This window comes from Equus caballus, chromosome 20 (genome assembly GCF_041296265.1).
Source record: "Equus caballus isolate H_3958 breed thoroughbred chromosome 20, TB-T2T, whole genome shotgun sequence".
Classification (NCBI taxonomy): Eukaryota; Metazoa; Chordata; class Mammalia; order Perissodactyla; family Equidae; genus Equus; species Equus caballus.
Window position 1 is genome coordinate 19,378,994 of NC_091703.1, and position 25,626 is coordinate 19,404,619.

Here is a 25,626-nt window from a genome sequence, read left to right on the forward strand (position 1 = left end):
TATATTAGGATAAAATGCTTTTTGGCTTGCTGATTTCAGGCCCTTAGGAAAAGAGGGAAAAAAAGAGTTTCTCATAAAGTCTTCATTGCACAACAGATTGATCTGTGTCCTGAGAACCCCAGGCGTATATTCAGGGGTTGAGCCACAAGAGCAATAGCTCAGAGATGATGGGGTCTGAAGCTGGACAAGGCGAGCTCACCCTGGGAGTACAGATGGTGTCTGTTTAGCTAGAATTCTTCCACTGTGGTTGCTCTAACACCCGGATGACTTTAACTGGCTTCTTATCACATTTGGGAGGGCCAACATACTTTCCCAAAGATTAACCAGACACAGCTTTTGATTTTTACAGTTCAAATAAGGGATTGGAGAGCCAGCTGAAAAAAATGGGGCCTAGGAATAAAAACACTCATTCAAAGATGGATATGTCCTTGAGAAGATGTTTGAAAAGCACCTAAAGGAAAGAGTTGTTGTAGTATATCCCTAACAGTTCCTTCTGCTTCCTCCAGGGCTGCTTTTGATGATGACAAGGGCATAGTGTTCATACTAACATTTCTGATCCAGATTTGGGGCTGGAGACCAGGGAGGGAGCATCAACCTGTTGAAGATTGTTGACCTATCTGTCTCATTAGAAGACTAGATAGGAAAGCTGGGGAAAAAGGGATTGTATTTTGCTCTCTCCCTCTCATCCTTCAGCTTTCTATGTGCCAGTGACCTGGCTCACCCTGCAAGTGCTGACAAGCTGCACCACATCCCTGGACACCGTTCAGAAGTGAACAGGGAGGCCCGTGCTGTCTCCTGGGAAATAATCGCATCTTCAGGCTGTGAGCTGTTTTTGTTGTTGTAATATAGTAATAATAGTAATTGTTATTGTTGCTATGATTTTGTCAAATTGTCCCATTTGATATATTTCCTATCACACTTTGAATGCCTTCATGGACATGGGGATATAGTTTGTTGAGCCTGATTTAAACTAGCAAATCCCATGTATCTTACTACTCGCAACTATTATTTAAGGACCGGAAAGAACGCAGCCTTCTTTTTTGTTCAATAAGATAAATTGCAAAGCAAAGCAAGGCATATCACAATCAAAAGGCCTAATTTAAAAACAAGTCAAGGTGATGGAGGAGGAAGAGTGTTTATTAAGGGATAAACATGCGCTTCTTCACAAAGCCCAGATTTTATGCCTCCAGACTTAACATACCAGTTCCCAGAGTTTTAACAATGCAGCTCTCAAAAGACTTCCTTTATGGTTGTGGGCAATTCACAGATTTCAGCTTCTAGCTCCCTGGTTAGGGTTGATGAGGCAGGGAACAATTTTTATTAGGTTTCAATGCATCTGCGGTGCTTAAATAAGAGACTGAAACAGGCACTTGTTCCATGCTGTAGGGTGATAAGTTGCATTAATTTTTATTTTAGACTGTCTCCAAACATGGCTTTTATAGACTAATAAAAAAGCAATTTTTATAAGTTCACAAAAAACAATGAGCACAGTCGAGCATAAATATCTTTCAACCTGGGCCAGAGGAAAATTATGAACTAAAAAATCTGCTGAAAGCGGCACAAAAAACACAATGCCTAGATGCTGTGTTCTCAAGGTAAATTAAACTCGCACCTAAATGGAAGATTCTGTAAATGTAAATTTCCACTGATGATTTCTTCCCATTCTCATCCTGCTGCAATTAGAACTCTGTCTCCCTACCCTTCACTAATTTATGCCCATTATACTCTTTAAGATCAACCTCAAAACTCAGCTCTTTGTGGGTAATATCACCCATTAATTCCAGTCCCCCTCTGTATCCTTGTAACAGCTACTTTTTAGTATTTTGTTTTATATTAACCCTTAGGTGTTTGTTTTTCTTTAACCTTGAATAAATTGAAAACTTTTTCAAAAATAGGGAAATTGTTTTCTTTCTGTAAAGAGAATCGCACAACAGCATCTGATGTAAGACGATTGGCTAATATTTGCTAAATACTTTACCATTATTTTTGTGATGCAAAGGCTATGACCTAGTTAAGTCAACCCCAAATTCTCTCCCACGGTTATAATCCTAAGATTCTGATATAAGAATCTCATAAAATGAAAATGAAATGTAAGTTCAAAGATTCTACCTTATTAATAATGCAGACCCAGAGCCATAAAAAGTATCTTGGATCCAACTTGTCAACAATTGCTGAGAACTACTTTCAATACTTACAGGTATTTAAGCAAAAATTTTATGGAATAGCAATACCAGAGCATGGATCAGGGCAGTCTTAATTTCTTTAAGACTTTGGATGATTTTTTTCATTTCTGAGCCTACATACATAGTTGCATTTTTTCAATTTTTCTTCCAATGACTGCAGAAAATGATCACTTAGTTGACAAAGTCACATTCCCAAAAGCTTGTTCAGAATATACTTGGAAACACTAATACTTTAACAGGAAATTTTTCAGCAAAATTATTCCATTGTAATATCTCTGGAGTGATATTTTATAAATGTGTGGACAGAATCTCTCAGACAATAAAAAATCTAAAGTATATGCTGAACAACCTTCATATCAAAGCTATTTCTGAAGGTTTTTATGTAGTGGTAGCTACTATATTGTTATACAATTATAATGCAGATAGGAAATACATTATCTCAATTAATGTTTAACAATATGTGCCAAAATAATTTTCCTAAAAGTTAACAGAAAAATCAGTGACTCATCCACATCTTTTGCATACTTAGTGCCAAAAATGAATATTTGGAAACTTCCAGATGACTGACAGTAATGTTGACTTTTGATTCTGCCAGTCTGGGCTCACAGGGTTACCCTTTAAGTTTGGAGCATGAATCGTTGCTTTTATTACTTCTGTGAATTTCATGTTTCAGCTATACGATGAACTCGACATGCAGATTCTCCATTGCTTCAATACTCTATGCAAAAAGGAAAAGAAGCAAGTAAGAAAACATAAAATATCTGGGAATTTTAATTTGAATATATAGCCTGTTGCCTTAGACAAAGCATCTTGACTTTCTTAGGCCTTAAGTTGGTCAAACTTTCCTAAGGTAGTGCTCATTGATGAACTGTTAGTTAGTTTGTTTTTTAGAAAAATAAAGGCAGGACCTAGAATCGAGTTGAAGGTCCTATGCATGAGGTAACACATCTATGCGGTACATTTGTATTTGACATTTTCTTCACTGTGTACCCCTTAGCGGAAGCATGTGGGAGGTGGGGGAATTGGAGGCTATTCCATAATTTCTGTACAGAAGGGATTTGGAGGTCAAGAGTACTTGTCTGAAAGTTGACTTTACCTAGAAAGTATATCATTTTACTTAAGTTGCATGTTTATTTTGAGAAACTTTGGAGGGATTTCCGGAGAAGAAAAGGAGAATTGTTTATGTTATTTAAGCTGATGCTACCAGCTAAAACTAACAAATTCCAAAATCTCAATGGCTTAAGACAAGAAAATTTTACTTTTTATTCATATAACAACCTAATGCACATTCCTGGTTAAATGGCTTTTCTCCAAGTACTAATTCCTGGTCCAGGCTCCTTCCATCTTGGGGCTCCAGGTTCTTCAATAAAAGGCTTTCAAGGACATCAAGTTTTCAGCAACAAGCTGTGAAAGGGGTAGAGGAAGGAGGGATTTCCGCTTTGATAGATCAGGCCTGGAAGTAGCATATCCCTTTGACTGGAACTAATTCAAATGGCCACAGTTAACTATAAGCTAGGTTGGGCAATGTAGTCTAGCTGTGTGTCCAAGAAAAATCGAAAATAGATTTGGTGATCAGCTAGTAATCTCAGCTTCAGACCTCAATTCCAGCTTCTAAGTCTTCCTTTGATAATTCCACTGAAAGGACTATGAGGCACAAACACTAGAGTCAAGCTTCCATCTTCCAAGCACCCACTTAGAGGTATCAGTGATGGCTTTAAGATTCCCAAAAAGCCCAGCAGTCATGAAAAGGCCCTGCTTCTGTGTCTCCTGTTGACGGTGCTCTACTACACTTCTACTCATAAGTCCACAACTCTGTAAGGATCACCAATTACCAGGGATGACATTTAAAAGATGGGACTCATTGTGCACAGGAGTTATATTTCAAACCTTCAAAATTGAGTCTTCTCACTTCCTTTTTCTCCTAACTTGGCATTGATTTTCTTCATGCTTGAATGAGCTTTTTAATTCTGCCAAGGTGGAAGTTCATATTTGCAACTTTTTTTCATTTCAAAAGAAAATGCAAGCTAAAAATGTCTGATTAATTTTCAAGAGCTAGAAGAGGTTAGTTTTTTCCCACCCCCATATAACACAAAAATGGATGTGCTAATTTAGCTGAAATGTTATGAAATATGTACTATTGGGTTGAAACCAACTATGGAAATTCCACGAACATTTCCCACTGTGATATCTCTTCAGAGACACCTGTTCACATCCTACCAAACAGATTTCTATTCCAATAATTAAAATGTAAAACATCAGTAAAAAAATATCACCTACCAATTTGGGGATGCTGTAGCTCACCAAGCAAGTTTGATCCTTTACAACAGTATCACAAATGATGCTAGTGATGGAGCAATACACTATACTTTGATACATGAAAATTAGCAATAACCATCAGGATTCTATTATTGTTATTTTCAACTAAAAATTTCAATCTACAGTTATAATTTCACCATAGTTTAAATTTTCTCCCATAAGCACTTTTCAACAGCCAGCTAGTCTTATGAACACTTTGACTCTTAATGAAATGATTAGTGGAAGGACAGTTGCATGTCAGATGTTGTGTAACTACTTGGAAGCCAGTTTCCCACAGCATTTGAAGTTCTTGGAATTCCATTGATGATGTTCTCACACTATGCATGCTCAAAAATTCACTGGCAACACACATCTGTGTTTACCCTTTTAATCACGATGATGTCCACAATACTTTTCATATTCCTAAAGGATTGAGTAATACCTTCAGAATCTTAGAAGGCAAACATAACTTACACTGGACCTGAAATCATCCCACCATCCATAATAGGAAGAGGCTAAAATTGGAAATCACTTGCATACCGGAAGCAGAAAATTGTCAGAACTGTATATTCCTGGCTCAAAGGCAAATTAATATCATGAAAGCATCTTCAAAGTAATGAAAGAAGACATAGCCCTGGATATATGGGCCTTCGGGATCTCTTTTCTCACTCTTCATTTGAATTCCAAATCAATTCTATTTGAATTAGGGAATTTTTTCAATATATAGAATATACTGTGCATCTTGCCACTTTTTTGACAACAACAAATACACATGGAAGCAATCACAGGATGGGGTCAGATCATCAATCAGTCTTTCCATGTTTATAGAGACGAAAAAGTGCTTGACTCGATTATCTTTCTTAAAAGGGAATTAGGAAAGCAATATAGCTACCACAGAGTTAATTTCCTACAATTATGGGGTATAATCAGAATCAAAGAACCAGAAATCACTTGAAACCAGACATGCTCAATATACTTGCCATCACTTTTCTTCCTACTCTCTTGGCCAACATCATTAATGGATCACATTCGCCTTTCCCATTGGGCCCAGATATGGGTGAAGAATTGTTCTCAACATAAGGCTTCAGGTATCTACTACCAATTGACTATTGACCTAAGTTTTAGCTCAGTATAAAAATCTATTTGTTATTCCTGACAGAGAAGATTCCTGCGTGAGAATCAAAGGGAAAGAAAAGTTACAAACAGTCACAATCTTGAAAATCTCTTGAGATTCAAGTAGTCATATCTACAATAGAAGTGGTCATTTACATTATTGCTGAGGTTATTTTTTTCTGATTTGACTTTGTCTCAAGAAGCTTTTGATGTCTTTCTGGCAGGGACATCTGTGATGACCACATGAAGGGTAAACAGTATGATAGAGAAAGAAATTTAACCTTCATTATCTATAGAACATCCTTTTCCCTGTGTGAAAGTCTCACCAGTTATCGAGCTGTGGGATATACAGGCTGTCAAATGCAGTTAGCTCAACAGAACAGACTGGACCACAAACAGTTATGGTGGGTCCCCAGAAGGAGTTTCCAGGGGCGACAGTTCAGGCTTGCTTTCTCTCTTCTGGGTCTTTGAAAATAAAATGTTTGCTGGCCCGTAGCTTTTTGGTCAACTAGTTACCTATTCTAAATTAATTATGAATAATAGGCAAAAACAACACATATTCGAAAATACATGACCAGCAGCTTTGGTACTAACCTTGAATCTGTCTTATCTTTCTTACTCTTATTTGCCCTGATATCCTAAGTTATTTTAATTTTTAAAAATCATATTATGTTGTTTTTATACATGTAAGTCCTTTCTGGAACAAGGCAAGACATAAATACATAAAAATGAATTAATATATAAATACATCAAAATTACCACCACTAGTCTTCTTACATTTCACCGTACACAAATCTACCACAGAAAGTTACTATCTTCTGCACATTATTTAATTGTTTTAATATTGTGTCTATTAGCCAAGGGGGCCTTTTTTCCAATTTGTCCAAGAGAAATATGTTAAAAGCATGCTAATATATCCAAGAATAACACCACTGATATTTTCAATCTTATGCTTACATTTATTCACTGGTATAACATCCTTTATTTGCACCTTTAAGATATTATGGGGCCTATTTTTCCACATGAAGAAGCTAAAGCTTTAAAGGTATTCCATAATTTAACCAATGTCTAAGAAAACACCAGAGGTGCAAGAAGCTACAAATTGGCTCATGTCTCTAAGGGTTAATATTCTCTTGAGAGAGGACATTATTCCCTCTCTTTATTTATATCTGTGAAATCTTGCTTTTGGCTTGACCAGGCTGAAGAAAATAATGTCTCTCAGGTAACTGATAGACTGTGAAATTAAGTTCAAGAAATCAGATCACTTGAAGGAGCAATCCTTGTCCTTGAAACCACTCTGCCATCACAGACTCAAAGAAATCTGGTTTTGAACTCTTCCATCAGTTTTACTTCCTCTGTTTGTTTTTGCAGTTGGTGGAAGAAACCAGTGGTTTTGAGACTGGCAGGAAAAAGTTCAAGTGAAAACAAAGCTTTCTTGCAGGCATTTTTGCTGGCAATAGTGTCCTTTTCTTCTTTGAGTCCTCAATACATTTCTTAGTTTTGTAAATACTTTCCTTTTGAAGCCTTCTTACCAAAGCAGTCAGCAGGATTCACAGCAACTGCAACTTGTTGCAGACAAGAGCTGTTTCTTTATTTTACGTCTGCAAAATGTATTGGACTTTACCTGGGCATTTGTAACCATTGGTCGTTCCAACTTTAATGTTGAAATGAACTAGGCTCCATGTTAAGGAAGCAGCCTATTGTCTTGTTGACAGACGTGGTGTACCATCTTAAACAATAAAATTAAACCTGCTGTTTATTGTGCACACTATGTACATGTTGGGTGCTTGGTGTATGGTATTTCTGAGTCAAACAAAAATAATTTTTTTATTATTATTATCTTTACTAAATAGCTGCAAAAACTATGTCAGTGTGATTAAAACTAATTAAATCGGTGACTCAAAACCATACAGAAAATTAGAACTTAAACCAGGAAAATCTGAATTCGAAGCCAGTGTTCTATATCATTCCCCTCTCACTACAAATGTTCTCTGAATATAGTCACACAGGCTTCAATTTTTCAAAATTCAACATTTATACTAATCAAATTTTCCAGATCTCTTGATGAGAATCACCTTATAGTGTTTACATTTCTTCCCCTTTCAAGAACGAAAATGCCAAAATTCGTGGAACTGTACACAGAGTTATACTTGGTTTTATTGTTATTGCAGGGAGTTGCATTTGGGATCTTTAGTCATTTAAAAGTTCAAATTCAGTGCTGTAATTCAGGAACCAGTGAAAATAAATCAGCAAGTCTTATAGCAGCACTTGCATGCGTTATTTTTCAAAACATGAAATAAAAATCATTGCTTAGTGTGATTGGCATATTAATGAGATCAGTCAACTTATTTGGACCTAAGTGATTATAAACATTTTCTTTTTAATATTTTGTGGAATTTTTAGAGATATTTCAGAGAATTCTGCCTTCCTGGAGTTATTTAATTTGAATAACTTTTTGCCATGTCTATCCTCATTTTCTTTTATACTCCATTTATTCTTGCTCCATTTTTTTTGTTGCACTTGTGAAATATGGTTTGATCTAATAAGAATGACATGGAGCTTATATAAGAATGTGCCTGTCAACTCGAAGCAACTTTTGCCCTATGTAGTTTTCTTTTTACTTTTCATAGAACATCCTGGACCTTGAATACTCTCACAGAGCAATTAAGAGATCTATATGTTGTTTTAAAAATATTTTATTTTGGCTAATTTTTCTTACCTTTTCCAGGCATATACAGCAAATAAATGTCTAATTTTCTGGATTCTGAGAATTGTTATCTTTCAGTTCATGTTGTAGTTGTTCATACATTTAATTAAAAGGTATTTTTGAGTGCCTTATGTGTGTGTCAACCACCATAATAGGCACTAGGGCTATGGCAGTGAAATAGATAAAGCCATTTGGGTCCTCTGGAAATCACAGGGTGGGAAGAAGACAGAGAAAACCTGAAATCACCAATGTGGTGAGGGTTACAAAAGGGGAAGGTTAGGGTGTATTTGGACCAATGACAGAGGACTTAATTTAGTCTAGAGTTTCAGAGGATCAGCAACATCTTCCCTGAGGAAGTGACATTTGTGCTAAGACATAAAGAAATTGGCCAGATAGGAAATGATGGGGGAGGGATACTCAGGCTTTCCATGCATCATGAGCCACTTTTGTGAGGTACATAAGGTGAAATAGAGGCCAGCTTCCTTCTTCGCCTAGAGGTCATTACCAGTATTCAGGAAATATTTTGGATGTCTTTTTTCGCCAACGTCTAAAATCAAACTTTTAGGAAAAACTTTGCTGCTGTATTTCCCACCTCCTATACTTTGGTTATTTTTCAACTCTTAACTAAGATAAGAATAAGATGGGGATGAAAAGCCAGAAGAGATTTCTGCAGTTTAGCAAAGAGGTATTTCAAGGGAATAAGAATCATTTATTATTCCTTACTACAGGCTTTGTGGTAAGTTCTTCTTTTAATTTGATACTTATATAACTATGAGATGAATATTATTTCTCTTTTTACAATGGATGCAACTGAGGCTTGGGGAGGCCAAGTTACTACTTAGTAGGAAGTAGAGCCAGAATGCGAAATCATGTATCTCTCACTCAAAAGTCCATGTTTAATGCCTCTACAAAGTAGCAAATGCACAGAGGTGGCTTATCAAGAGAATGTTTGAGAAGAGTGATAGTTCAAATTAACTGCAGGTAAGGAAAGCACACAGAAGACGAGGCTGGAAGGTGGAACATGATAAGAGAAGCATACAAACAGATGTAATGGAAACTGTTGGTTGTCTACTCAAAGCCCAGTTCCTTTCCAAATAGGTATCTTCCCATCATCAACACCATCCCCAGCAAAAGGGGTTTATATTTCTAAGGATAATTTCCATTCTCTTGTCAGTAGTTGATTCAGGAACATAGACCAAAGCCAGTTAGCACTCATCATTCCCCAGGCACTGGAATGTTTTTGGGAATGGCGTATGACCTGCCTCAATGGGCGCATGACTCAAGTGGGCCAATGAGATGCCAGGAGGGAGTTTAAGGGGTCATCTTGGAAAAGATTTATTGATTTTAAAAACAACTACTAGAAGATATGTGAGGTCCAAAACTGCCATAATCATTTTTCTAGCAGCCTGGAGGAGAACGTCACTGAAGTGAAAAGTCATAACTTTTGTAAGGGAACATAAATTCAATGCCAGAAGGTGGTTAAGATCTCCATTCCTGGAATCACTTGGTGCCTTCTACTCCTGGCTCTTCCATATACTAGCCAGGTGACCATGGACAAGTTACTTAACTCCTCTAAGTCTTCTCAAAGTTGTCTAATCTGTTAAATGGAGATATTGATAATACCACCCCATAGAGTTTTTGGGAGGAATAAACGAATACATATCTGACACTCATTAAATGGTAGTTTTATTATTATAACTTAAGCCACAGTGAAACCTCTATGTCTCTATGAAGGAGGAAAACTTAGTGGCTGTATTTGAGTCTAAGGATTCTAACAAACTTTATCAACATTTAATATAAGTTATGTCTTAGTGCAGACTTTCTATATTTGCTTCTTATTTACTAAGAACCAGAGTCAGTAAATTTCCGTTTCTCCAGATTTTAGGCAAGTAAGAGAATCAGCTGTGAAACTGATCATGGTATGTAGAATTATTGGACTGCATCAGCTGGAATTGACATACAGCTCAAGTTTTATACTTCACGGCACCTCTGAACCAAGAGGAAAAGAGGGCTGTCCATGAAATCAGATTAAATAACACTTAGGCCTTAGCCCCTTTCTGATTCTGAAGGTCTGCTGACAGTTCCATAAATCACCCAGGTCTGAAGCAATTAGAGTCACTAAGGCTGATATATGGAGCAGTGTGCTGCTTCTGATTGTCAACTAGATCCAAGAACAAGGTCCTCAACTCCATGTGCAGAAATTGAAACAGCAGGAGGAACACATTTCACGGACTTCTACCAACAAGGGAAATCTGCATATTTATGCTATGATTTGGCAATTGAGTTTTTTTTTCTGTCATAGAAAGACAGATATTAGAGGAAAAGGGGCAACCTGCAAAGGCCTACTACTTGTGAATCTGGTGTGAATTTACTGGTAGTTCATCATCTTAGCTCTGAAGAATGCTGTTATAACAATGAACCTATATATTTTCCAAATTTTTAATGGGGACAACATGAGACAAGAAGAAGAACAATAATCCATTACATTTAAAAATTGTTTTTGATTTTCCTAGCATACGTTTTCATTTACTTTTTTTTAAAGATTTTATTTTTCCTTTTTCTCCCAAAGCCCCCCAGTACATAGTTGTGTATTTTTAGTTGTGGGTCCTTCTAGTTGTGGCATGTGGGATGCTGCCTCAGCATGGCCTGATGAGCGGTGCCATGTCCGCGCCCAGGATTCTAACTGGTGAAACCCTGGGCTGCCTCAGCGGAGCATGCAAACTTAACCACTCGGCTACGGGGCCGGCCCCTTCATTTACTTTTTATATCCCTAGCAGTGGCAGGAGTATGAGTTGAGGAAGCAATCTTGATTTTTATTATTAATTGTTATAACTGTTAATAATTATAAAGTCTGAGGTTAAACTAGTTTTTCATTTAGGTTGGGATATATAGGAGATGTCAGTGCGCACTGTAGCCATAGGCTAACTCAGGTCATTGACAGATAAGAAGAAAGGCTGATAGATGAAGGGAGTACAAAATATAGGAGAGGGAAGTCAGAAAGAGAAAATAAGGGAAGAAAGGTTAAGTTCAAGCGGCAAGAGAGAAGCGCAATTAACTATTCTCAGGTGTGAGTCAGCCTGCCAACCCTCCATTTCTGCCCCAAATGAGGGCTGCCCATTCCACTGTAATCTGGGCTACCTCCACTGATAAACTCAATATACTTTGCAGAGAAGGATTATTTTTTTTAGCTTGTCAAATGCAATTCTAAATATGTGACTATAGGTATCCCTACCCCGACCAGCACCCAGGGCCTAGCATTTAAAGGATTTCTTGAACTCACTGCTATAGAATCAAGCTGCACAAATCTTTGGCTTACTCTCTGCCTATTCTTGTTTACCTAGCAATGAAATAGGACAACAAAGAAGCTTAGCAAAACCTGCATCCAGTAGCATTGTATAAACGGACCATAGTCTGTGTGGGATGGCCACTAACCTCTCCTTAATCCCTCCTGCCTGACAACTCCTCATATTGTCTTTAAAGCAATGATCTTCAAAGTGGGATCCTGCACCTCCTGTATATCCCAGCCTAAATTCAACTGAAACTTATTAAATATGCAAATTCCTGGATTCTGATGTGCTGGGCATGGTACTTACTTGCCTGCACCTTTGACAAGCATTTCAATTAATATGTGAAATAAAGCTTTCTCTAAGTCCTCCTTTTTCCACCCAATGACCCTTCCCCAATTTGCTCTTAGGCGGCTGTCAATTAATCTTTTTTAATTTTATTTTTATTTATTTATTTATTTTTTTATTAAGGTTATGATAGATTACAACCTTGTGAGATTTCAGTTGTACACTATTGTTAGTCATGTTGTGGGAACACCACTTCATCCTTTGTGCCCTCCCCCCACCCCCCACCTTTACCCTGGTAACCACCGATCAGTTCTCCTTGTCCAAATGTTAACTTCCACCTATGAGTAGAGTCATATAGAGTTTGTCTTTCTCTGTCTGGCTTGTTTCGCTTAACATAATACCCTCAAGGTCCATCCATGTTGATGCGAATGGGATGATTTTGTCCTTTTTTATGGCTGAGTAGTATTCCATTGTGTATATATACCATATCTTCTTTATCCAATCATCAGTTGCTGGGCACTTAAGTAGGTTCCATGTCTTGGCTATTGTAAATAATGCTGCAATGAACATAGGGGTGCATGGGACTCTTGGAATTGCTGATTTCAGGTTCTTACAATAGATACCCAGTAGTGGGATGGCTGGGTCATATGGTATTTCTATTTTTAACTTTTTGAGAAATCTCCATACTGTTTTCCATAGTGGCTGCACCAGTTTGCATTCCCACCAACAGTGTATGAGGGTTCCTTTTTCTCCACAACCTCTCCAACATTTGTCACTCTTGGTTTTGGATATTTTTGCCAATCTAACGGGTGTAAGGTAATATCTTAGTGTAGTTTTGATTTGCATTTCCCTAATGATTAGTGATGATGAGCATCTTTTCATGTGTCTATTGGCCATCCTTATATCTTCTTTGGAGAAATGTCTGTTCATGTCCTCTGCCCATTTTTTGATGGGGTTGTTTGATTTTTGTTGTTGAGCTGTGTGAGTTCTTTATATATTACGGAGATTAACCCTTTGTTGGATAAGTAGCTTGTGAATATTTTTTCCCAATTAGTGGGCTGTTTTTTTGTTTCAATCCTCTTTTCCCTTGCCTGGAAGAAGCTCTTTAGTCTAACGAAGTCCCATTTGTTTATTCTTTCTATTGTTTCCCTCATCTGAGGAGTTATGGTGTCTGAAAAGATTCTTTTGAAACTGATGTCAAAGAGTGTACTGCTTATATTCTCTTCTAGAAGACTTATTGTTTCAGGCCTAATCTTTAGGTCTTTGATCCATTTTGAGTTTATTTTTGTGAATGGTGAAAAAGAATGGTTAATTTTCAATATTTTACATGTGGCTGTCCAGTTTTCCCAGCACCATTTGTTAAAGAGACTTTCTTTTCTCCATTGTAGGCCCTCAGCTCCTTTGTCGAAGATTAGCTGTCCATAGATGTGTGGTTTTATTTCTGGGCTTTCGATTCTGTTCCATTGATCTGTGCACCTGTTTTTGTACCAGTACCATGCTGTTTTGATCACTGTAGCTTTGTAGTATGTTTTGAAATCAGGGATTGTGATGCCTCTGGCTTTGTTTTTCTCACTCAGGATTGCTTTAGCAAGTTGCGGTCTTTTGTTGCCCCATATGAATTTTAGGATTCTTTGTTCAATTTCTGTAAAGAATGTCATTGGGATTCTGATTGGCATAGCATTGAATAAGTAGATTGCTTTAGGTAGTATGGACATTTTAACTATGTTTATTCTTCCAATCCATGTGCATGGAATGTCTTTCCATCTCTTTATGTTGTCATCAATTTCTTTCAAGAAAGTCTTGTAGTTTTCATTGTATAAATCTTTCACTTCCTTGGTTAAATTTATCCCAAGGCATTTTATTCTTTTCATTGCAATTGTGAATGGGATTGAGTTCTTGAGTTCTTTTTCTGTTAGTTTATTGTTAGTGTATAGAAATGCTACTGATTTATGTATGTTGATTTTATATCCTGGAACTTTGCTGTAGCTGTTGATTGTTTCTAATAGTTTTCCTATGGATTCTTTGGGGTTTTCTATATATAAGATCATGTCGTCTGCAAACAGTGAGAGTTTTACTTCTTCATTGCCTATTTGGATTCCTTTTATTTCTTTTTCCTGCTGAATTGCTCTGGCCAACACCTCCAGTACTATGTTGAATAGGAGTGGTGAAAGTGGGCACCCTTGTCTTGTTCCTGTTCTCAGAGGGATGGCTTTCAGTTTTTGTCCGTTGAGTATGATGTTGGCTGTGGGTTTGTCATATATGGCCTTTATTACGTTGAGGTGCTTTCCTTCTATACCCATTTTATTGAGGGCTTTTATCATAAATGGATGTTGGATCTTGTCGAATGCTTTCTCTGCATCTATTGAGATGATCATGTGGTTTTTGTTTCTCATTTTGTTAATGTAGTGTATCACGTTGATTGACTTGCAGATGTTGAACCATCCCTGTGTCCCTGGTATAAATCCCACTTGATCATGGTGTATAATCTTTTTGATGTTTTGCTGTATTCAGTTTGCCAGAATTTTGTTGAGGATTTTTGCATCTATGTTCATCAGTGATATCAGCTTGTAGTTTTCCTTCTTTGTGTTGTCCTTGTCAGGTTTGGGGATCAGAGTGATGTTGGCTTCATAGAATGTGTTAGGGAGTGCTCCATCTTCCTCAATTTTCTGGAGTAGTTTGAGAAGGATAGGTATTAAGTCTTCTTTGAATGTTTGGTAGAATTCTCCAGAGAAGCCATCTGGTCCTGGACTCTTATTTTTGGGGAGGTTTCTGATTACTGTTTCTATTTCTTTACACGTGATTGGTCTATTCAGATTCTCGATTTCTTCCTGATTCAGTTTTGGGAGGCTGTAAGAGTCTAGGAATTTGTCCATTTCTTCTAGGTTGTTCAATTTGTTGGCATATAGTTTTTCATAGTATTCTCTTATGATCCCTTGTATTTCTTTGGCATCTGTTGTGATTTCTCCTCTCTCGTTCCTAATTTTATTTATTTGAGATTTCTCTCTTCTCTTCTTAGTGAGTCTGGATAAGGGTTTGTCGATTTTGTTAATTTTTTGAAAGAACCAACTCTTTGTTTCGTTGATCCATTCTACTGTCTTTTTTGTTTCAATATCATTTATTTCTGCTCTAATTTTTATTATTTCTCTCCTTCTACTGACTTCGGGCTTTGTTTGTTCTTCTTTTTCTAATTCTGTTAAGTGTTGTTTGAGATTGCTTATGTGAGATTTTTCTTGTTTATTGAGGTGAGCCTGTATTGCAATGAATTTCCCTCTTAGGACTGCTTTTTCCAAATGAGTTGGTATGGCATGTTTTCATTTTCATTTGTCTCCAGATAATATTTGATTTCTTCTTTAATTTCTTCAATAATCCATTGTTTGTTCAGTAGCATGTTGTTTAGTCTCCACATTTTTGCACCTTTCCCTGCTTTATTCTTGTAGTTGATTTCTAGTTTCATAGCCTTATGATCAGAAAAGATGCTTGATATTATTTCAACTCTCTTGTATTTATTGATGCTTGCTTTGTTTCCCAAGATATGGTCTATCCTTGAGAATGTTCCATGTGCACTTGAGAAGAATGTGTAACCTGCTGTTTTTGGATGAAGTGTTCTATATATATCTATTAAGTCCATCTGGTCTAATTTTTCATTTCATTCTATAATTTCCTTGTTTATTTTCTGTTTGGATGATCTATCCATTGGTGTTAATGGGGTGCTGAGGTCCCCTACTATTATTGTATTGTTGTTGATGTCTCCTTTTAGTTCTGTTAAGAGTTGCTTTACAAATTTTGATGCTCCTGTGTTGGGTGCGTATACGTTTATAAGTGTTATGTCATCTTGGTGGAGTGTCCCTTTTATCATTATGTACTGTCCCTCTTTGTCTTTCTTTATCTGTTTTACTTTGAAGTCTACTTTGTCTGGTGTTAGTATAGTGACACCTGCTTTCTTTTGTTCATTATTACCTTGGAGTATTGTCTTCCATCCCTTCACTCTGAGTCTGTGTTTGTTTTTTGGGCTGAGGTGTGTTTCCTGGAGGCAGCATATTGTTGGGTCTTGTTTTTTGATCCATCCTGCCACTCTGTGTCTTTTGATTAGAGAGTGCAATCCATTTACATTTAGAGTGATTATTGAAATGTGGGGGCCTACCGCTGCCATTTTATCTCTTGTTTTCCGGTTCTCTTGCATTTCCTTTGTTTCTTGTCCCATGGTTTTTGGATTACTAATTCAGGTATGTAAATTTCTGCACTGGGTCTCTTCTTATTTGTAATTTGTGTCTTTTTTCTTGTTATTTGTTTAGTGGTTACCATATGGTTAGTATAGAACATCTCATAGATGAGATAGTCCGTTTTCTGATAGCCTCTTATTTCCCTAAATAAAAATCTTCTATCCCTTTTCTCTTCCCCTCCTAGATTGTTATTGTCAGATTTTTTTTCCCCCTTCTTTCTTGTATTTTGAGTTTGTGGTTAAAATGACAGGGTTATATTTATTCTTGGTGTTTCTCTTCCTTTAATCTTTAATGTTTTATTTGACTTTTGCTAACCTGTTCTGATGAAGAGCTGCTACCTTCTGTTATTGTCCTTCTACTTATCTCCTCTGCTCTTGGTTTTGTAGCCCCTTTCATTTTTTTGATTTTTCAGGTATGAGGGTTTTCCTGAGTATTTCTTGAAGAGGAGGTTTTGTGGCAATGAACTCCCTTAATTTTTGTTTATCTGGGAAAGTTTTTATTTCTCCATCGTATTTAAAGGATATTTTCACTGGGTAGAGTATTATTGGCTGCAGGTTTTTGTCCTTCAGAGTTTTGAATATATCATTCCACTCTCTTCTAGCCTGTAAAGTTTCTGGTGAGAAATCTGCTGATAGCCTTATGGGGGTTCCTTTGTAGGTTATTTTCTTCTGCCTGGCTGCCCTTAGTATTTTCTCCTTGTCATTGACTTTTGCTAGCTTCACTACTATATGCCTTGTGGTTGGTCTTCTTGCATACATAAAGTTTGGAGATCTATTGGCTTCTGTCACATGAAGTTCCATCTGTCTCCCCAGGTTTGGGAAGTTCTCAGCCATTATGTCTTTGAACAGGCTTTCTGCCCCCTTCTCCTTCTCTTCTCCACTGGTATACCTATAATCCTTACGTTGCATCTCCTAATTGAGTCAGATAATTCTCGGAGAGTTTCTTCATTTCTTTTTAGTCTTACTTCTCTCTCCTCCTCTGCCTGCAGCATTTCTATATTCCTATCTTCCAAATTGCTAATTCTGTCCTCCATATTATCAGCCCTACTGTTCAGTGCGTCTAGATTTTTCTTAATCTCCTCTATTGTGTTCTTCATTTCCAGTATTTCTGTTTGGTTCTTCTTTATAGTATCAAACTCTTTTGTGACATAGCTCCTGAACTCGTTGAGTTGTCTATCTGAATTCTCTTTTAACTCATTGAGTTTTTTAATGATGGCTGTTTTGAATTCATCATCATTTAGGTTATATATTTCATTGTCTTTGGGATTGTTTTCTGGGTATTTGTCATTTTCCTTCTGTTCTGGAGATTTAATATATTTTTTCATATTGCTTGATGGTGTAGATTTGTGCCTCCGCATAGAGATAGAGTTTAGTTACTGCTTCCACTTGTTTCTACTGGTGTGGTGGGGGAACAGCTGTTTATACTGCACTGACCAGGAACCCTATCAGCTGTTGCTAACTGGGTCTGGGTCCCTCCTCGTAGTCACAGTGGTCCTGTAGGGTCCCTCTTCAGCTGTGGGGGCAGTCACAAGGGGGCTTCAGGCTGCTGGTGCCTACTTTTGCAGACCAGCTAGATGTGCTCCCTCCTTAGGGTCTGCAGCAGTATTATAGGCTTTCCCAGCGGCCAGGGGCAGGATCACCTATATTTGCAGCTCTGTCACTGTCGGCGCCCACAAAAATCTCACTTGTCCACTATAGGTCACAGCAGAGCTATGTGCATCTTCTGCAGTCTGTGGTTAGCTCACCTAGCTATGCTACTTTTATCCCAGGGTCTTCCAGCCTTGTGGTTGCCAGGCGGGGGCTCTCTACTGGTGCTGTGCAAAGGTTTTCGCTGAGGCTGCTGTGAGACTGTAGAGTTTCCCCCTGGGCCACAGAGCCAGGCTGCTGGAACTCCACTCAGCCCCAGTCCTCTCCCCCAGGATCTCAGGGAGCCCCTTTCCCTGTCTGGGGGACAGCCAGAGACCGTGAGGTCAGTGGCGGCTGGCCGGCTGCTGCCCTGCCTGGGATTCTCCTCTTTGGGACCCTCCCAGTGTTCTGAATGCTGGGTGGAGCCTCTCCACTAATGGCAGGTAGAGGCCTTGCCTGCTGCCAGGACAGAAGCCTGAAGATTCCCCCTGGGCCGTGGAGCCGGCCACTGGAACTCCACCCAGCCCCAGTCCTCTCCCAGGAGATCTCCGGTAGCCCCGAGCCCCCCGGGTGACAGCCGCAGTCCGTGAGGCCAGCGGCAGCAGCTGGCGGGCTGCTGCCCCATTTGGGATTCTCTCTGGGAGCCTCCCAGAGTTGTGGATGCTGGGCGGGACCTCTCTGCTAATGGCGAGCAGAGGTTTTGCCTGCCACCTCCAGTGTGGAGCTGTGGAGTTTCCTCCTGGGCTTAGGTGTAATCGCGGGGGGCTTAGGTAGGGCTGTGGTCACCTGTTTCCACTGTTGCTCCTCTGGTGTATGCACCCTCCTACCCTTGGTGTGTGGCAATGTTCTGGGGGCATCTGCTGGAAGAAAGCCGCTTGCAGGTACTAGGCTGTTTGGGGGTGGGGGTTGGAGAGTTTTCACCTATCTCCACCTCCTCCTGGGGTGAAGTTTGTCTGCCTTCCAATGTATAGCAGCACAGGTCTCTCAGGCGTCCTGAGATGCTATAAGGATATCCTTTGTGAAGTGGTGAATGTCCAATTAGTTGTAGATTCGAAGGGGGAGAGACAAAGAAGACTACTCATGCCACCATCTTGGTCCTAACTTCTGATGAAGGTTTGTCAATCAATCTTTTGCAGAGGTGTTAAAAATAATCATGACGTTCACAGATACAATTTAAAGAAGTAACTTCCCCCATGGATATTTGCATTTTTGAAGTGGTCTCCAAGAAGATATCTTTCTTGTTGAGAAGGAAATTGCAATATTAAAAGAAGCTAGCTTGCCAATGTGTGATATGCAAATGCTCAGATAATAAGATAACAATTTTAACAAAGAATTAGGCAACACCAATTTACTATGTATCAAGCCTATATAACCATTATTGATAATTCTTATTACAAAACATAGGAAGAGAAATATCCCATTTTTACTGAAGAAAAAACCGAGGGTTGAAGTAATGAAATGCCTTTTTCCAAAACCATACATTTAGCAGATGCCTGACTCAGCGTTTTAATTTTATGTTGTTTTGGCCATACAGCTCAGTCTCTTTCCATTAGACCAAACTCCTTCCTGAAAAACCAGCCTCTCACAGACAAAGTATCCATTAGGCACCATCCTTAGAGAATTTCTGTGACATCCATTTGGCTAAAGTTGCTGAGAACCCTAATTATTTTTATGAACTACTAATGCATTTTACACATTTCTAGACATTTCTTTAATAAAGTTTAGCACTGCTAGGTTAAAAATGTGTCATTTTCATTACTGTCCTGAGACTCTCCTTGCATCCAACTCTTTTATTTCTGCTACTTTGGTTTCATTTCTATCACCTTTCAAAGAGCTGCCTGTCTGAAACTTATTTTTTTAGGTTATTTGCATTGTTATGAATTAACTCTAAAACAAGTTTATAGATTTTTTCAGAGATGTGTAGCAAGCTTGGGGATTTATTTGTGTAATTCTTGTTTATTGACTGGAGAATGACTTCCCAGGGCTTATCAACTTGTTCTATCAGTTTGACATTTAGTTGAAAGTATTTGCCACTTTGATTCTCAAGGAACACAATCTCTTTCCTATGTTCATCCCCCAGATATTTTTGGAGAAAACCTTCTACATGCTGAATCTAAACACATCTATCCAACTACTTCAGTTTTGGTTTGTTTTATTTTGTTTTTCTCCAGCAAGGACACAAATCTAAAAATTAAGCTTCCAAGATGTGTTTTGGATCCCTAGATAGCAATTTGTTTAAACTGAACATGACTTTTACCCAAAGACATGACTGGAAGGATTTGGGATCCTTTTGACCAGCAAGTGTTCTTTAAACAGCTACATGGAGAGAGGCCATTGCTTTGTGCTGAGTAAGGTAAATCAATGGAGAACATAAATCATAAATGACAATCTCCCTTGGTGTATTCATTACATTTGCTGATCCCAGGCCTGCTTGTCCTCAGATACATTCCTCTTCACTCTCCTGTTCTGTGTATCATCAGGGGAAAAGGGAGTATTGAGCGTTTTCCAATCTGTCAGCTTCCCCTTGGTTGTGTTTGGCCAATAGTTTACACAGGCAGGACCTTGTGGGAGGTGAGGAGAGAAAGGAAGCCAAGTATTTCTTTCCCTTCTTCTTTGCCTCAAGTAGGTTCTTGGGCGTTGGCTTCATACACTCCACATCGCTGGCTCCTACTGGACATATCTGCCATGATTCCAGCTGCCACCAAGTGATCCTGGTCCATGGGCTCAGGGAACACAATCTCTTCTCGTTGTCTTTTCATTCTAGGAGTGGGAGTGGCTTTCTGCTGTTGGAATCTCTTGAGTTACCTTACTGTCTTGTCTTGTTTTTCTGGTTAAACCCTGACCTATACACCTCTATGCACATAACATTCATCACAGTGTTAATAACAGATTTAGGGTTGTTTTAGTGCCTTGTAATGACTACCTAGAGGAGTATGGGAAAATTACAACAAGCCTAATTATTGCCATGATGTTGAGTTATGATTAATTATTGAGTATTTGCTATTATGTATTTTTGAGTAGAAGATAATATATTTTTCTGAAAGGATTTTTTAATTGCTATGCTAACCACACAGTAACCCTTTCTATTTCTGCTTAAAGGAAATATTTTGGAAGAAAATACACCAGTTTTTTTGAGGGTTTTCTTTGTTTTTTCTGATAGAGCTTAAGGTTATTAAATCATCTAATAAAAAAATTCTGTTCCACATACATTCCAAAGTACAATTTCCTATGAAAATCTCTTAAATTTCTAAGGTACCACAAATGTAGGCAACTATCAAATGGTTTCACAGTATCATCAACTTTGTAAGATTTGAACTAGTACACAAAAATCTCTTCATCTACATTCAAAAAATTAATTAATAGTATATTTTGTGTATTTGTACAAAGTACAAAAGAGGGTCAAAATCACTTTTACCACATGGCAGTTCAAATATAAGAAGCTAACAGCAACTTCCATAGATTGGCTGGAGATTCCCCTCTCTTTCAGCAAGGGATACTACTGGTGGGGAAACCATTCCCAGCTCTAGTCTCAAATTGTTACACAGACAATACTGGCTTTCTCCAAACTGTTTTCTTTATTCCTGTTTGCACAACTAAACTACACATACAGCTTCCTTTGCACACAGATGATGTCATGTGTCTGAGTTCTGGCCAATGGAATTTTGGAGAAAGTCCCTTTTCAGTCCTGATTCCTGATTCTTCCTGATGTATTCTCCACTTGTATTTGATTTTCTTTCACTTTACTGAAAACAAATAATATAATTGATGAAACTGAGATTCTTAAAGATAGCAAGCTACAAGCTGAATCTGGGTTCCTGAATGACAGTTTGGAACAGAAAGCCCATGTTTCCCAAAGACTGATATATATTGGACTATGATGTGTGGAAAATTTTTGCTTTTACTGTGTTAAGTCACTGAAATTTCAAGATTGGAGTAGCAAGTATTTATCTTGATTAGTACACAGATAAATTAAGCACTGACAGAATAAAATTTCAGAAATATACTAGTAATCTGAGACCTAAATTTGTCCTTTTGGATTCTTTTTACTACTTCATCCATCTTTTCCTCTCCCTTTCTTTCTTCTGATTTCCCTATGTTCATTTTAATATGGAAAAATAAGCTCTGTTGAAATATAAATTTAGCAGGGCATGCTGCCAAAGGCTTGTCTTATGGTATGCCTTGAGAATCTAATTTGTATTTTATTTTTGATAGCTATAGTAGGAAAACTTTTTGTTAGTCTTTTGAGGGGTGAAGCATCAGAAGCAAATAACAGGGATTTGCCCCACCTGCTCTCCAAGCTGGACAAAAGACTTGCTCTGTGTTTATAGCAAAGGAGCATTTCTAAATGGTTCATCAATCTCTTTTAGAAGAGATCACCTGCTTTTTTTACAGAAGGAAAGTCATGAAGGAACTCTTTTTACGAGAACCTTAACAAAATCAAGGGTTGACAGGACCTAAGGCCAGAAGAGGAAAAAGAAATAGGTTCAGGATATTTGTTAACATTCTAAGGCACATGGGCATTCTGGAGCCAGTAGACCAAATGAAATATGAAAGAGGGACTCCGTGTAAGTGCTTAGGACTAATGGATGAACTAGAGGACCTATCTTATACTTATTTCCATGCTTCCCTAATGATTGATCAACCACTATATGAGGACACACCTCTGATGTCCCAAGACGACTACATACCTAATGGAGCAGTGGAGGAGCAAAAGATCCAGTACTTTGTGAGATGGGATGATCTATGCCAGTTATTCTTGAGGCAAGATCAGAAGACAGTGCATGTTCCATTGCTTGACAATTTTGTGAAACTGTATCCCAGGCATGGATGAGTTATATCTTTATTAATTTCCACTCTTCAATATTTTTAGCCCATAGGTATTTGCATATCTTGTCCCAATAAAATAGGGAATTCATGGCTCTAATTATGCAGTTCCCATTTGCATTAAATATTCTATACAATAAGAATAAGTTTACCTTCTCTTGCATGTGGCTCCTTCTACTAGATCATGCTGGATTCAGAATGGCAACCTGGTAGAGAAGAAACAACATTATCTTTGAAGTAAAAACTATCTCTGTTTTCCTGCTACAAAATATGCTTATCCTTTTTTCACTTCTTTCCTCTTTGGGCTGCCAACATCATGGAAATGTGATTGGGAAGAAATGAGATAATATGTATGAAGGCACCTAGCATGTTGCCTGGCACATGGTAGGCACTCAGCAAATCTATAGATACTATGCAATGATATCTTCTAAAAGTAAATGGACCTTGGTGTTTCTGTATCCAGGGAGAACCAGAGAGAACATCTGTTGTTCCTCATGCAGGTGGAGCCATGCTGTTTTCCTCATGTCTGCTCAAGCATTTAACTTCCTTCTCTTTACAGCTCCTATGAGCTTGAAGCTCCAAAAGTAGGAAAGGGCTGAAGAATATAGGAATAAGTGCCTTCATGCTCCCTAGTATGATGAGTGCCCCACACTGAACACCTTGTCCTGAAACTAGCCCCAGAATTACAAGGATTTAATTTTCCAAACTCTGATCCAGGAACAGCCATTATCTCCTTGAATTTTTACAGTAATTCCAAGGAAAAGGCATTATGATCTTCATTTGTTAGATGGAAACTGTGAGAATCAGAGCATAAAGTAATTTGACTAACATCATGTAACAAGTCAGGCTTTATCTGGAATCTACAATCAAGAATTTTTTTGTCATAGGACATATATTTGATGTAATTGTCTCATTTTCCAAAATACTTTTCTTCTGCAGGAGCAAAGGCAAGTAGAAAGAGATCAGTTTTCTTTTTTACCTTTTTGGTCTTTATACCATTGACGAAAAAAGGGAACATTATCTTTGTGCCTCTGGACTATTTGCAGCTCTCTGACACATGCTGAAACAGTGCCCATTTTACTTATCCTGGCCCAATAAGTCATTCTCAGAGCTATTCATTACCCCTGGTAGTGCAGCTCCCCTGCTTCTACAGAGAATAATCTATCGTTGCACAGTTACCTTCATCCAAAAACACTATAGTAATTTCCACTAAGTACAGGAATTATGATTAAGAAACAAATAATAATGCTTCAATCATCTGAATAATGGTTTAGCTGAAGATCCATTTTTAGATCTTTTATTCATTTTTCAAAACTTTGGAGTTATTATTCAAAGGTCACTGCAGTTTTTGAACACAAGTCTGAGCCATGTAAGCTATTGGTGAAAATATACTATGAAGTAGAAATAGAAATTGCCGTTCATGAGGACAATATGCATACAATAATACAAGATAGTGTATAAGTAGTTGTCAGAGGAGCAAAATGAAAACTAAGGGAGAGATCAAGATGTGATGTGGTGATGTGGAAATTTTCCTGAAGGAAGGGAACTTTGAAAGTGATTAAAATTGCAAAACACAAGAAGGGCTAAGAAAGAATGATCTAGACTTGGAAGAAGAGTATATACAAAAACACAGAGGAAAAATGTGTGCAAGGAATGATATTGAAATTAAGAAAATAAACCTCATTAGAGTGAGAATCAAGTTGGGCAGAAAGGAGAAATAAGTGAAGTCAGGTGAGAAGCTTGTACAGTGTGGAGTGTTAAAGTACTGGTTAGGACAACTGGACTTCAGCCAGGTGGCCATGGGGAGACTCTGGGAATTTGAAGTAAGAGACAGTGATGAAAGGGATGTTTAAGAAAGACTAAAAAGTCAAGGGGGAGGTGGGTAGATAATCAAAGCAGAAAATTTTTTCAGAGATTAGTCCAGTTTTCCAGGAGGAAAATTGTTGAATATCTGGAAAAGCAAAAGGAAGAGGAGGTTAAAAACAAAAAGCAGTGTAGATGGAGCCAAGACACTAAGAAGAAACATCACTTGGAGTTAATGGTTGAAGACTTATGGTCATGATTCTTAAACTGGAGCACGCATCAGAATCTTGTGCAGGGCTCGTTTAAGTACAGATTTCTGGGTCCCAATCCAGAGTTCTTGCTCCTTATAATAGAGGATCACAGGGGCCAGGAGGTCCACAAGATTCCATATAAGGTAGGATTATGTATCTACTACTTAATGCCAGGAACTGTATTTGTAGATTGCATTTCCCATGATTAGAGTAGATCTGTAGTAAAGTCAGGCGATATTGTATTACTTACTAAATCTCACATGTCATTTGAACATATAGTTCTATAAATACGTTTCTTTTCCAAACACCAATTTCTGTACCCACACTCCTTTTTTGAGATCAGAACAGGGATTTAACAATCACATTGACCAGCAGTTATATACTATGTATTTTCCAAAAATAACCAAAATGAGAATTCCTGGGGTACGTAACTCAGCTCTCTCCTTCCAATATGTGCATGGTTTTCTTCATCTCCTATTATGCTCTTTGGACCCATAGTCATACAAATGACACAAATGGACAGATACATTCAGTGAACCAGATGGTCACATGCGGGAACAGAGATGGGATGGAAACAATAGAAGTAACACCCTATAAAGCAGGTTGGTGGTACTGAAATTCTACTTTTTTCTGTTAATACCAAGTGAAAGGTTAATTATGTCCATCCGTGTTCACTTAGTGGAGAGAATTAATCTCAAAGGCACAGTAAGAAGTTTTCAGCAAAATTCCATGACTGCTTATCCCAAAGTAGGAGAGGAGAGTGATTGAATGTGTGCTGGAGAGCATGATGGAAACAATGAAGAGGCTTACGTAAAATTCCGTTAGCTTCAGATATGTGGTTGGGCTTGTAAGTGGTGGGGAAGAGAGTAGAGAAGGAGTATGTTCCATCTTCTTTCTCAGTATTAAACCCTGATGAAACAAAAGATAGTCTTTTGGTCCCCTGATGCTGTTCTTCTCTGAAATCCAAGATATTTTAAATTGAGATATAAACTCCTTTCCTCTGTACACAACATGAATCATGTTTAACATGGGT

At 38.0% G+C, this 25,626-nt stretch overlaps 2 long non-coding RNA genes across 4 annotated transcripts in view; one reads left to right on the forward strand and one right to left on the reverse strand.

The window, feature by feature from the left end:
- The window catches only part of LOC138919392 (uncharacterized), a 271,898-nt gene that overhangs the window by 148,561 nt on the left and 97,711 nt on the right, over positions 1–25,626 (forward strand). Inside the window, exon 4 of one of the 3 annotated variants that reach the window (XR_011429540.1) lies at positions 694–1,887. The exons of the other annotated variants lie outside the window; for them this stretch is intronic. This is a non-coding gene — a long non-coding RNA (uncharacterized lncRNA). Of the gene's footprint in view, positions 1–693; positions 1,888–25,626 lie in introns of those variants that run through there. 3 annotated transcript variants of the gene reach the window in all.
- On the reverse strand, positions 1,120–25,504 carry LOC138919394 (uncharacterized). The gene is made up of 3 exons (XR_011429544.1): positions 25,404–25,504; positions 22,692–22,745; positions 1,120–2,901 (listed from the first exon to the last, which is right to left on the reverse strand). It is a non-coding gene; the product is annotated as an uncharacterized lncRNA (long non-coding RNA).